Below are 12865 nucleotides of genomic sequence, written 5' to 3'. Positions count from 1 at the left end.
TTATGTAATATTTCAAGGAGGTTATGTGGTATGGGTAAATAAAAATAATCAGATGTCAAATATTTTATTACTGATACTTCCCATTCTATTTTCTCTTTATCCACACAAAAAAATTCTTTCAATAAAATGATACAGTGAGACTAAGGAAGAACAAACTCAAACTTGCCTGTGCACACAAGCAGATGGGCAGCCTAACCAGAAAGCAGAGGACTGTTTCCAAAGTTGCCTTGCCCAGTTGAATATAGGAACAGCTTATATATGTTTGGGGAATGAAGTGGATACATTAAAATCAAGTGATGGGTCTCTTGAAACTTTGGGGGGGGGGGAGTCTTGAACCAATCTGGAGGTACACATTCTTCTGAACAATAATACGCCATTTGGGACCTGGTATGATCAGATATGTTAAATAATTGCAAGACAAATGTTATCATCCAGTCACCATGAGGTTTCTATAATCAGTAAGTAAACAGGGAGTAGAAGTGAAAAAGGAAAAGTTAACGATTGATTATGGATACGGTTAAAAGGTGCATAAAATAGGGGTTCAGGGGTGGCTTAGTCTGTTGGGGTGGGGGGAGGCTTTTGGATGGCTCAATCAGTTAAGGGACCAATGTCAGCTTCATAATCTCAAGATTGGTGAGTTCAAGTCCCACATTGTACATCGGGCTCTCTACTGCAAGTGCAGAGCTGGTTCCAGATCTTCTATCTCCCTCTCTCTCTGCCCCTCCTGATCATTCTCTCTCTCCCACAAAAATGAATAAAACATTTTAATAAAAGAAGAAGGGGAGGGAAGGGAAGGGAAGGGAAGGGAAGGGAAGGGAAGGGAAGGGAAGGGAACAAAAAAGGAGCACTGGGTGGCTAAGTCAGTTAAGTACCCAACTCTTGATTTCAGCTCAGCTCATGGTCTCACAGTTCCTGAGATCAAGCCCCATGTAGGGCTCTGCACTGACAGTGGGTAGCCTACTTAGGATTCTCTCTCCCTCTCTCTCTTTCTCTGCTCCTCCCCTGCTCTCTGGTGCCTGCATATGCATGCTCTTTCTAAAAAGAAAAAAAAGAAAAAAAGATATGAAAAAAGAAAAGAAAAAGAAAAAAACAATTAAAAATTCTAGTGAAAGGAAATTACTAGAATAAGAATTGGTTAAGAAGGTTAAAAACAGTAAAAACAAAAAAAAAATTCATTGAAGGACTCAAAAAGGCATAAAATATTTAGGACTATTTACAGTAAGAATGATCACAGCACCTTTACAGAGAAAATAAAATCTTACTAGAGAATATAAAGCCATTCCATAAATGAAAAGTTATTTAATGCTTTTGTATAAGAATTCCTAATATTAAAAATATTGCCTATGTTACTATGTATATTTAATAAAATCCGAATTACGGTCCCAATTATTGTCTGTAAGTGGATAAGATTTTCTTAAATTTATATTGAAGAGTAGATGCCCAAAACTTGAAGACAAAAAATGCTAGAAGGTACATGTACATATGAGAATTTGCTGAAAAAGCCTCTATTATCAAAACATGGAATTAACATAACAACAAAGAGCAGAAGATAATATGATTATCAGATAATCTCACAATCATATCTTTAAAAATTTAGGATTAAGCACTTAAATATAAAATGATAAAACAACAAAATCCTGTTAAAAATAGAGCATATTATTTGCATAATGTAGAGTTTTAGATGACTTTCATGATCAAAACGGAATATATTATAAAATTATAAAATAGATTTGACAATACAAAGCTTTAAAACTTTTTCATGGCAAAAGATATTTTGAGCAAAATCAACAAACCATATATTTGAAAAAAACATTAAAGAGGGCAATTAAACTCTGGTATAAAATAGTCCATAAAACTTGATAAGGTAGACATAAACAAACCAATAGAAAAATTGGCAATTTATGTAAACAAAAGTTCAAACTCAGAGATTGTAAATTAAAGTAACATTGAGCTAGCACTTCCTACTTATCAGACTGTGAAATACTTAAAAGACAGATTACAGACATCATTAGCTATTATTACAGAATAAATATATTCTCATATATTGCTGGGATAAATGGTTTAAAACATTATATTTAAGATAAAAACTGGCATTTCTGTAAAAAAAAAGAATCTATAGTAAAAATATATGTATTAGTAATTACCCATGAATATTACCACTGAATATCTTCTCAACTGATATCTAATACACATTTGTTAATATCTTTTAATAAGGCTACAGATGAGTACTATATTTTTTGTGAAATTTTAGAGGGAAAAGTGATACCCCAAATTACATCTAATTTTAAAACAAATTTTTACCACAGTTTGAACAAGTGATATTATAAACATTATTTGTTCCGTATATACTATGAATAGTTTAAATGACAATCTGATAAGACTCAAAGTATTTGTGTAACTGCATAGTACATAAAATAGTACTGTTTTTTTAATGCATAAATTCTCAGAAACATTGTTAGAGATTGTCACTAGGGGGAGGTCTTGTTTTCCAGAGTCTAAATTTAAATTACCATAAATCTTACAATTGGAGCACATGTCTGTATATAAAAATATATCAGAAATCATAATGAGAAACATGATACAATATTTCTCCTTTTAAATCAGTCATAAGCTTCTGAAAACACAACCAATCAATATTTGTAAAACCTAATGTTAAAGGCAATTTTAAATTTTGCATCATAAATAGATCACAAAATTTCCACATGTAAAATGGAAATCATAAATCATATTTTATTTTAAATAATAATTAATTGAAGTAAATGGGCATTTTTCTTTTCAGTTAAATGTAGTAGCCACTCTTCATTAAACTCTTCCTACATAGATTATAGCTAATGACTTTTCTCCATTATCTATGAAACCCCTTTTCTTTTTTTTACCACCGTCACACTAAAATTGTTCCTTATCAGTTCCCATAGATAGCCTCATGTATAACAGTGAAAGAATAATACTTGTATACCCCCTCAGAACAACTATTCACCTATTCTATGGCGTTTATAAATGCTAACTCACTTCAGCTCACTGACTTTCCAGTTTTAATCCTTCCCTAGAGGAAATCTATGTGCGGATAATTTTTGCTCTAGGACCCTTGCAGATTGGTTCCTGATAATAAGAACTAAACAGCTAAACTACAGCATGCAAATTCCTGCTCTGGAAGCATGTTTTTTAATACTGTAACTGTTATTATTTCAAAAACAAATTAAACAAGGGAGTTCTGTAGAAAGCCAATTAACCAATTTAAGCAGCAACTTAATGCAAATCACTGCCCCTTACTTACACCCAACATGATGTTTTATGATTCTAAGATGTCAGTCTCTAAGTGTACATCTATGGCAGGTGACTGTTAAAGTGACCCAAGGTGCCTATACAAGCATTCCATTGGGATGCATATGAGTTTTGATTTATTTTCACTTCCTACCTCTGCCATGTGGTTTTATTTCTTCAATGTTCTATTATAAATAAAACTGGAAAAGCATGTAGGAAGAGCACAGGATCAGAATGAGATTCTAACCCAAACTCTATATGGAAAAAACTATATTTGGTCCAAACACCAGATATATGACAGAATAGCCATAAGGAAGACTATTTCATGAATTCAAGACTTTGAGCACATTTTGAAAAAAGTTGTATGTAAGTAATTTTCCTCTTTCATTTTCAAAGAACTTTAATCCTGATAACAAGCCATTAGGGGTCAATTTCAACAGGAAGTATTTAGAGACACATAGCTCAAAAAGACATCTGGTGCCTGAGGCTTCCATTACTCCCCTAGACTAGTACTTCAATAATGGTTCCTCAGTAATTTCCATTTAAAAATATTTAAGTTAGTTAAAGCAAAGTTCAATTGGGTATAGTTCATGAAACCACTTTAGTCAATACAAGTATGGTTTATACAAATTAATCCATTTCTAAGCATTTATTATTTTTAAATATATTTTTATTAAATATATCTTATATATACTTACTATTAAAAATTAACCTTTGTATTTCTCTAACATACAATATGTGAGGTTTATTTCAAAGTTTACATACCACACAAACATGTTTTAAGAATCATATTCATTTATGAGCATGCATATATATAGGAAAAAATTTTAAATGTAAAATGAATAAACCACTTGAATAAACTTTGAGAAAAATTAGGATATTATAATGAAACATTAGAGGAAAGGTCAAATTAACTATAGGACAGAAATAAAACTAAAGGAAAGAGAGAGAAAGGCTAAAAATTAGAGGAGCAAGATACCACAAGACAAATAAAAAGTATTACATGAAAATAGGAAAAATATATCATAACTGATCTCTATAAAGTTCTTGGGTATTGTGCTCATCCTCTACATGCATTTAATTCTATCAGTAATAAATGCATTGTGTCAAAAAAAAAAACTGTCTATTTTTAGCCTTTGAATAACAATTAACAAATCACAAGGACAGATATTTGGCAAAATCTGCTTATACCTTAATAAACTTGCTTAGGGTCTTTGACAAGAAATAATGTTGTTCTCATAAGGGTTTGATTATTTCATTCATTATTTCTGGAAAGAACAATAACATTTTAATTGTATCTAAAGTGTAAATTTTGAATAAATAAAATGCATTATTATTTTTGTATTAATTTGTAAGATCTGCCAACATGGTGTATGTTTTCCCCTGGAGAACTAGAGATATCTATTCTCTGGAATGGTATCTACCTCTGATGTCTCTTAACCACCATTTCCTCTGCCCATCTCCTTGAATAAACTCCTTAATGACAGAGTCTCATTTTTTATCTTACCATCCCTGCACCTAACATAAGGTCTTATACACTCTAGGGATTCATGAACTCTTGTTTTTTTGTATAAACAGATGAGCAGCTGGGTTGATGGACTAGTCTTAAAAAAAAAAGAGAAGAAGAAAAGTGGTAAAGAAATGTTCTATCCCTAGATGGTGAGTTCCCTGAGAAAGAATTCTTTGTTATTCATGTTTATCATTTTAGTAGTCAGTGTGGTATCTGGCACATATTAAATATTCAAATAATGTTTGCAGAATGCAGAATGAATAAGTGTCTGATTTATGCTGGAATTTCACTGAGTATGTGATTCTTACAACAGTTTGTATTATTAGTTAGAAATTTAGTCAATCCTTTCATAAATTACCCTTTTTGGTTCTAACTTTAGTACCTGTAACTACTTTTTTATGAGACTAAAAGAAACTAATTTCACAAACTATAGAAAGTATTATATTATTTTTATGATCATCCCTTATGTATGGGATTCATTCAAGAATTCAATATTTCCTATAAAATGCATTTTATATATGCTGCAACATCAGTATTGTCTACTTCGTTTTCTACTAATAGTACATTTTTCCCTTTTAATGATTTTATGTGAAAAAAAATTAATCAAACCAGTCCATCTTTTCCTTAATGTCATGTTTCACTGCTTTTAGACTTTGAAATTCCTTTCCCCTCTGATATTTAATATTCAACTTTACTTTTTCTAATTCATCAGTGGCTTCATTTTTTTTTAATTTTACTACTATTCCAGTTAGAATTTATTTTGCCATGACCTGTTAGGTAAGAATCTAATCATTTTCCTAATCCCCATGAAAAAGCCCAAACATCATGTATTGAATATGATTTTTTCTTCTCATAAACTTGAGGTCTTTGATCATATCTTATATTTATACATATAAGCAGTTCTTATTTTAAGGCCAATTGTGATAACTAACAGAGTATAACTCATGCCTATGTAACACCCTGTGTGTGCTACAATCCAATACAATGGAATAAACTGCTAGGCACTTAAATAAATGCTTTCTGTTAACAAAATTCTCAGGTATCTTACCTGCTCTGAGATCTCAATATAATAATGAAAATACATATGTCGTTCTCTCATAGTATACTAGGAGACCTTTTAAAGCAAAACACCCCCTCCCTCATTTTCGGATCCCACATTCTTAGTACAGTGTCTGACAAAGAGACTCAACAAGCATTTGCTGAAGTGAGCCCAATTACGCCAAGACTGAAAAACAGTCCCATGAGAAGTAAGATGGTTTAAATGTAAGAAAATGGGAGATTTTTTTCAAGTAACTGGAAGAAGTTAAGCAGTGGCAGAATTTTACAAGAAACACCAAACTACAAAATACAGATTTCATCAACTCACTGTTCACACCAATAACTATGTAAAATACATTGATTTTAAAATAAATCCCCTTTATAGGCTAGATTAGGTTGATTCACACTTTCAATAATGATGAAAATCACTCTGGAAAAATACACTTTAATTCTTATTTCTTATTAACTAATACATAGTAATTCTTCAATCAAAAATCTTATTTCTAATATGACTTGAGAACGTTCCATTAATAATGGAAATGTGACCCTAATTTTCAAAGTCTGAAGTCTCATGACTACATTCAGTGTTTTTAAAGGAATCTTAATTTCAACTTTGTTAATTAAAATTTGTGAATCAATGGCCTGGGGAAATTTTCACGAGGAATATGTTAAATTCAGTAAGGTATTATTTAGACAACATATGTAATTTCCTTTAAGCTAAGTTGTGGAAGGATGAGATACTATTTTATATTGGCCTCAAAATGTGAATTTATCAGAAAAACATTCTCCAAAAAACATCTACTTAGTGAATTCCAAAACAAACGGATATATTTTATCTTTCTTCGTCCAATGTTATTATCATCACATCACTCCTCTCCATCCCACCCTACCCTAGAAAAACTTCTGCCAATTTTTATATCATTCTTATGAGGTAAGGCTACCTCTTAATTATGAATTTAATTTATAATGACTCTTAAACATGTGTGGGCACATTTTTATCTTTTCAGTAACAACAGGTTAGCTAGTAAACAGAGTAATCAGAAAAGGGAAAGGATCCAAGATCCAAGTCTCCCAAGTTTGAAAGTGGATTCCATTGACAGAGAAAATAAGGAGAGTTCACAGGAAGGAACAAAGTTTCATTAAGGTTAGGGGACTCCTATCATTAGCCAAAGTAGGAGGAAACATGAGGAGGCTGACACTCTGAAAACTGAGTATAGAGACGAATGGTCCCCTATAGATGTGACTTAGTTAAGCAGAAGGTGGCATTTTCTTGAAGCAGATCATCTCAGAATGCAATAGAGGCTTTCAAAACGCTACAGCCCTATTGCTTCTCAGCTTTCTGGCTGAGATTGTATGTAGCGGCAATCCTGAGCCACTAAACAGGTCTACTAATTCAAGTTGGCAGGTGTGGCAGGGTGGGGTGAACAGTAGGAGATCACTAACATTCACCAAGAATTAGCCCCATTCTGCATATTTGGAAATTTAGGTTTCAAGTTTATAAGAGACACAAAGAAAATCAAACTGCTAACTGGAGGAGGTGTCAGGGTTTAAACACAAATTTCTCTAATTCCAAAGACTATGTATGCTCTTTCCACTGTACCACATTCACAGGATTGTGTCAGAAGAAATCTATAAAGTCCTAGGTAGAAAATTACAGGACATTGAAACCGAGGTGTTTTCATCTCTCCTACCCATTTAAAATAGCAAAATGTGGAAAATAACCATAACTATGGAAAAGAATTAGCTTGTATAGATAGCTTTATAAGAGCAATATTTGGTTCTGAATAATACTTGGGATCCATTGCACTGTGAGATGCAACTCATGTCTAGTGGAATAGACCGAGAACACATGGTTGGCAAAGAACAATAATTCTGTCCTCAAGTTTAATGAAATGATGAATAAGCACAGAAATAGAGAGATCTTGACATTTTAAAAACAAAGAGAAACATTATAAATGGAATTCAGTGATCCCTCCTTGTTTCCCTGATGCTCAACAATTCTTCTCTATACACACTACTCATTTGTACACACACTCACGTACATATACACACTCACACTGGTACTCTGAGGACAAGTCTTGTTTCCTAGGCCTCGTTTCTGAAGTGCCAGGAACAATCCCATGTACTTACCTGCTCAATAAATACTCGCTGAATGGGTGGAAACAAATGATAGACAAAGTGGAACTATTCAATTCCTATTTAGTTCTATCAAGAATGATCTTCAAATTGAAAAAAGGTACAATAAACATGGTTAAGAGCTATCGGAAAGCTAAGATAGATGGAGAGAACAGGAAAAGTACCTGGCAGTCTTAAATGAATGATTTCAATTCTTTGGTCCCATACAAATTCTAATTCAAAATTCTCTCATAAAGTATAGATATGATCACTGGGTATGCCAGAAAACTGAGACTGGAAAATAAATCCTGATTCTCAAAGAGTACAGGATAGCAATGACAGAAAATAGAGACACTCATATAATCCCTAGCAAAGTTTTAGAATACATTTTTTAAAAATAATTATTTAATAGATGATTTGTGAGCTCTTATGAAAGGAAGCACTTGATCATCAAGACCTATTGTGAGCTCGTTAAGAATTCTTCATTAAGAAGATTTTAATAATCTTCTCTTAGAATTACTAAGTTGAAAAATTAAAGACACACTAAAGCCATTAACAGTAATGTCACATCATTAAAAGGAGAAATGTTTTGAAACCTTTAAAAAAAAAAACAGTAATGTCAACACTCATTGAACACTGACTTTACTCAATATTTTAATTGAGTATTACCTCATTTAATCCTTACAATAACCCTGAGGGAAAACATTATTACTGCCATTTTAAAAATGAGGAAACTGAGTCATATAGAGATAAAGCAACTTACCCAAAATCATGGAGTTAGTCAACTGTCAAGGATTCAGACCCAGGACACTCTTCTTCCAAAGGCTTTGTTCTTACAATCACTGTGTATGCTGCTTCATATAAAATACCTGGGAAATATCTGATAAAAGTCTCTCATGGAATTCTTGTGGAAATGAAAGGACACAGTGGGCTGGATTATCTTTTAACTAGACAGTTTGAAAGCTGGCTGAACATTTGCCAAGATGGGTGGTAAGACAGAAAGAAATAAAAAGGAAAGGAAAAAGATAGAAAATTTGTCCACTGATAAATGGTTTTTTCAATGTGATCAATCCTAATAAATATATTGTACATCGTGTCCATTTCACACATGCTTATATAAAAATATTTCAATGGAACAATATTTACTCTGTATATAATGCAAAACAATATTTTCCATTTTATACAGTTCTATTTCTTTTTTTCAAATGCTAATTGTAACTCACTAAATTGACTTCATGGCTGATACTGGGTAGCATCCTGCAGTTGAAAGAACACTATTCTAGAGAATACCTGCAAGGATGCACAATGAAGTATTAATAGAGGCTATAATGAATGTCATTTGGAACTTCCTTCTTGCTTTTCTAAATTAAAAAAAAATTCTAGGATGAACAAAGGAGAATTAGAAGAATAGTTTTATCTTTATAAGAAATAAAAAGTGCTGAAGGGACAGTAACTATAGAGACAATAATTAACAGGAATTCATATGAAAAATATCAAGGTACTCTAATGGACTTCAAACTTAAAATGGACAACAATATGCTTTAGGTGCCAAAAGAGCTAATATAATCTTAGGATTAAAACACACACACACACACACACACACACACACACACACACACACATCTAAAACAAGGCAGGTGAGAGCTCTACTATCCTTTGCATATTCAGAGCCTATCTAGAAACTTGTGTTCGCTTCCGCATATCACATGTCCATTGAAGAATATCCAGAGGAGAAACAGGATAATAAAGTCTGGAAATTTTATAATATGAAGAACAGTCAAAAGAACAAAGGATCTTTAATCTGATGTCTCTTTTCAAATATCTGAAGAGCTTTTATATAAATAACAGTCACAGATCAGAGTTAAGATCTAATAAACACAAGTCATGAAAGAAGTAAATATGGGTAGATTTTAGCCTCAGATAAACAGTAATTCTGACACTACTTAGCAAGAGAATTCACTGCCTCCAAGAGAAACAGTGGACAATGTTTACAAGATTTCCCACAACAATCTGACCCCTCATTTCATGAAATGAATTTGAATTTTTCAGTACCTTCAGACTAGTAATGTCCAGTTCCCAGATCTCTGTCCTGCCCTAGACAGATCTTTTCTTATTGTAGCTAAGTTAAAAGAACTAGCTACCTTCAGAGGGTAAGCAAGTCCTATCAATGACAGTGTGCAGACACATGAGGGATATCCAATTAGTGGGGAAACTGCAGAAGAGAACTGCTGTATCAGAGTTAGACTGGCCAGTCAATACTGTACTTTCTCAAAAGGGACACTGTAATTTTTATCCTAATGAAGAAAAATTCCCTTTACTATGCCAAAATAGATGTAATTTCAGAAGAATAAAATTACGATTCTTAAAAGGGAGTTTACAGTGTAATTCTTAAATATAGATAGATTTTGGCTCTACCATATGCATTTTCCATTCTGTGGAAGATATTTTATGTGCTTAAAGCTATCTGAATATGTATCCATTTATTCCTTTCTTTTTACATAGGAGTCTTAGCATGCATATTGCTCTATACTGTTTTTTTCCCCTCACATAATAAATCCTAAACTGCTTCAACATTTTATATTGCTACATAGTATTCCATTTTATAGAGGTTCATGTTCCTTTAACTAGTCCCTAATGGACAGTGATTCAGAATGTTTCAAACCTTTGCTGTTACAATGCTGTAACAAATAACCTTATAAATACATCATGCTACATGTATACCTGTAGAAATAGAAATGCTGTATTACAGGAGATATGTACTGGTAACTTGCCTAAATACTAACAAATTGCTCTCCAAAAAACCCTAACATTTTAAACCCCCACCAGCAATACATGAGGGTCTCTGATTTCCCTCAGCTTTAATAATTCAACAAATTCCAGTGTTTTAATGTGAAAAGCTTATATTTGTAGATAGGATATATAAACCATAAAAAGAAGTTCTAATAGGTCTTGCACTCATTAAACTAAGAGAGTGGACAATATATGAAAAGCACCATTGGGAATTATGACTTCATCAAAGTGCTGGGGGAAGAAAATGAAGCAAATTATAGCTGTAACATTAACATAAAGCAGCAGTATATTTAATGATGGATACACAGATGTCCTGTATATGAAACCCAATTTCCCTTAATAAAACCCCTCAAGGTTGCTGGAAGGGAGTTGGGTAGAGGAATGGGCTAAATGGCTGACAGGCATCAAGGAGGGCATGTGTTGGGATGAGCACTATGTGTTATATGTAAGTGATAAATCACTAAATTCTACTCCTGAAACAATTTTTATACTATGTGTTAAAACTTGGATTTAAATAAAATTAAAAAAAAAAAAAACTCTCAAACCCAAATTCTGTTATGGTTGATACTGAAGGCAAGTCCTTACATGGATGCGGTCACTTAGGCCATAAGCACAACTAAGATTCAATTTTTTCATTGGAAGACCTGATTATGCTTGACATACCATGCTGCTAGGTCACTAAAGACACATGGTAGAAAACCAGAAATACTCTATCCTTCCTGGATCCTTTTCTTAATAGCATAAATGAAACAAGACTACCAACGAGTATGATACAACTTCAATGCACTGTGGCAACCAGTAGTGGTCACTAAATCCATTTTTCCTTTGCTTCATAGTAACAGAGTTTTAGGAGAATGAGTGGCCCCGTATATAGCCTGAGCTTCGTAGCTTTCCTTGGAGCTCTGTGTAGCCATGTGACAATTTGCAATGGAGTACGAAAATCTGAGGCTACTTTCTTAAAAGAAACTGTCTTCTCCCCTTCTGCTCTTTTCTTTGTTTCTCAAACAGGAATACAGACACAGTAGTGATCCAGATTTAACCCTGCCGACAAGAACAATCTCCTACAAGACTGCAGAACAGTAACATGAAATGAATATGGGACTGGTAACTTTGTGAAGCTAACCACTTTGACAGCCTGGACTACCCTACCACTGTTACAAGAAGGAGAAATAAGCTTCTATCTTCTTTAAGCCAATGTAAACGTTGGGTGTCGTTGTTATAATATCTTTGTCTCTACAAATACACACATAAACAGACACACAAACATGTGCATATATTCGCACTTAAGACTGGACAGTGAGAAATTAAGGTAAAAAGAAAAACTGTTTGTTTAGGCATCAGGGTGTAAGAACACAACTAAGAAATAAAGACAATTACAGGGGCACCTGAGTGGCTCAGTCGGTTGAACGTGTGACTCCTGATTTGGGCTCAGGTCATGACCTCACAATTATGAGATCAAGCCCTGTATTGGGCTCTGTGCACACAGAACAGTGCCTTCTTGGGATTCCTTCTCTCTCCCTCTCTCTCCCTCTTTCTCCCTCTCCTTCTCTCCCATCTCTTTCCCTGCCCCTCCCCCACTCGTGCATGCACACTCTGTCTTAAAATAAACTTAGAGAAAAAGGAAATAAAGATGATTACAAATAAACAGAAGTATTAGAGAATTAAACAAAAAGAGGACTGATATCGGAAACACCTTTTCTATGATCATAAAATTGATATAATACTGTAAAGCATTAGAAGAAAAAAATACATTATACTTCAAACACTTGTTTTTTATTCAAATGATTACTCCTCACAGCAGAAAAGCACAGTAATTCAAATACAATTAACAACTGGATTTACAAACATTTAAATTCATTTAAACTTTCAGTGGATTATATAACAAATGTGGATCTTAGCTTGATTAAATAGTGACAAGACTTTATGAGAAAAGATGCTGAAGTGCATTCAGTAAATATTATTGAATATGTACTAGACAGAACTGTTGAGTATGGGGATATCAAGGTAAATAAAACAGGATTTTTCCCATTAAAGCAGCAAATTTCGTTAATTGTGTTGATATATAACGATAAAACTTTTTCTGTTCGATTGCGTCAAAATTACTTTTTTCAATATCAATTACTTGGTTATTTTTTTAAGGAGAACATACAC

This window comes from Hyaena hyaena, unplaced genomic scaffold (genome assembly GCF_003009895.1).
Source record: "Hyaena hyaena isolate Hyena2069 unplaced genomic scaffold, ASM300989v1 scaffold_755, whole genome shotgun sequence".
NCBI lineage: Eukaryota > Metazoa > Chordata > Mammalia > Carnivora > Hyaenidae > Hyaena > Hyaena hyaena.
Note: the sequence above shows the minus strand (reverse complement) of the source record.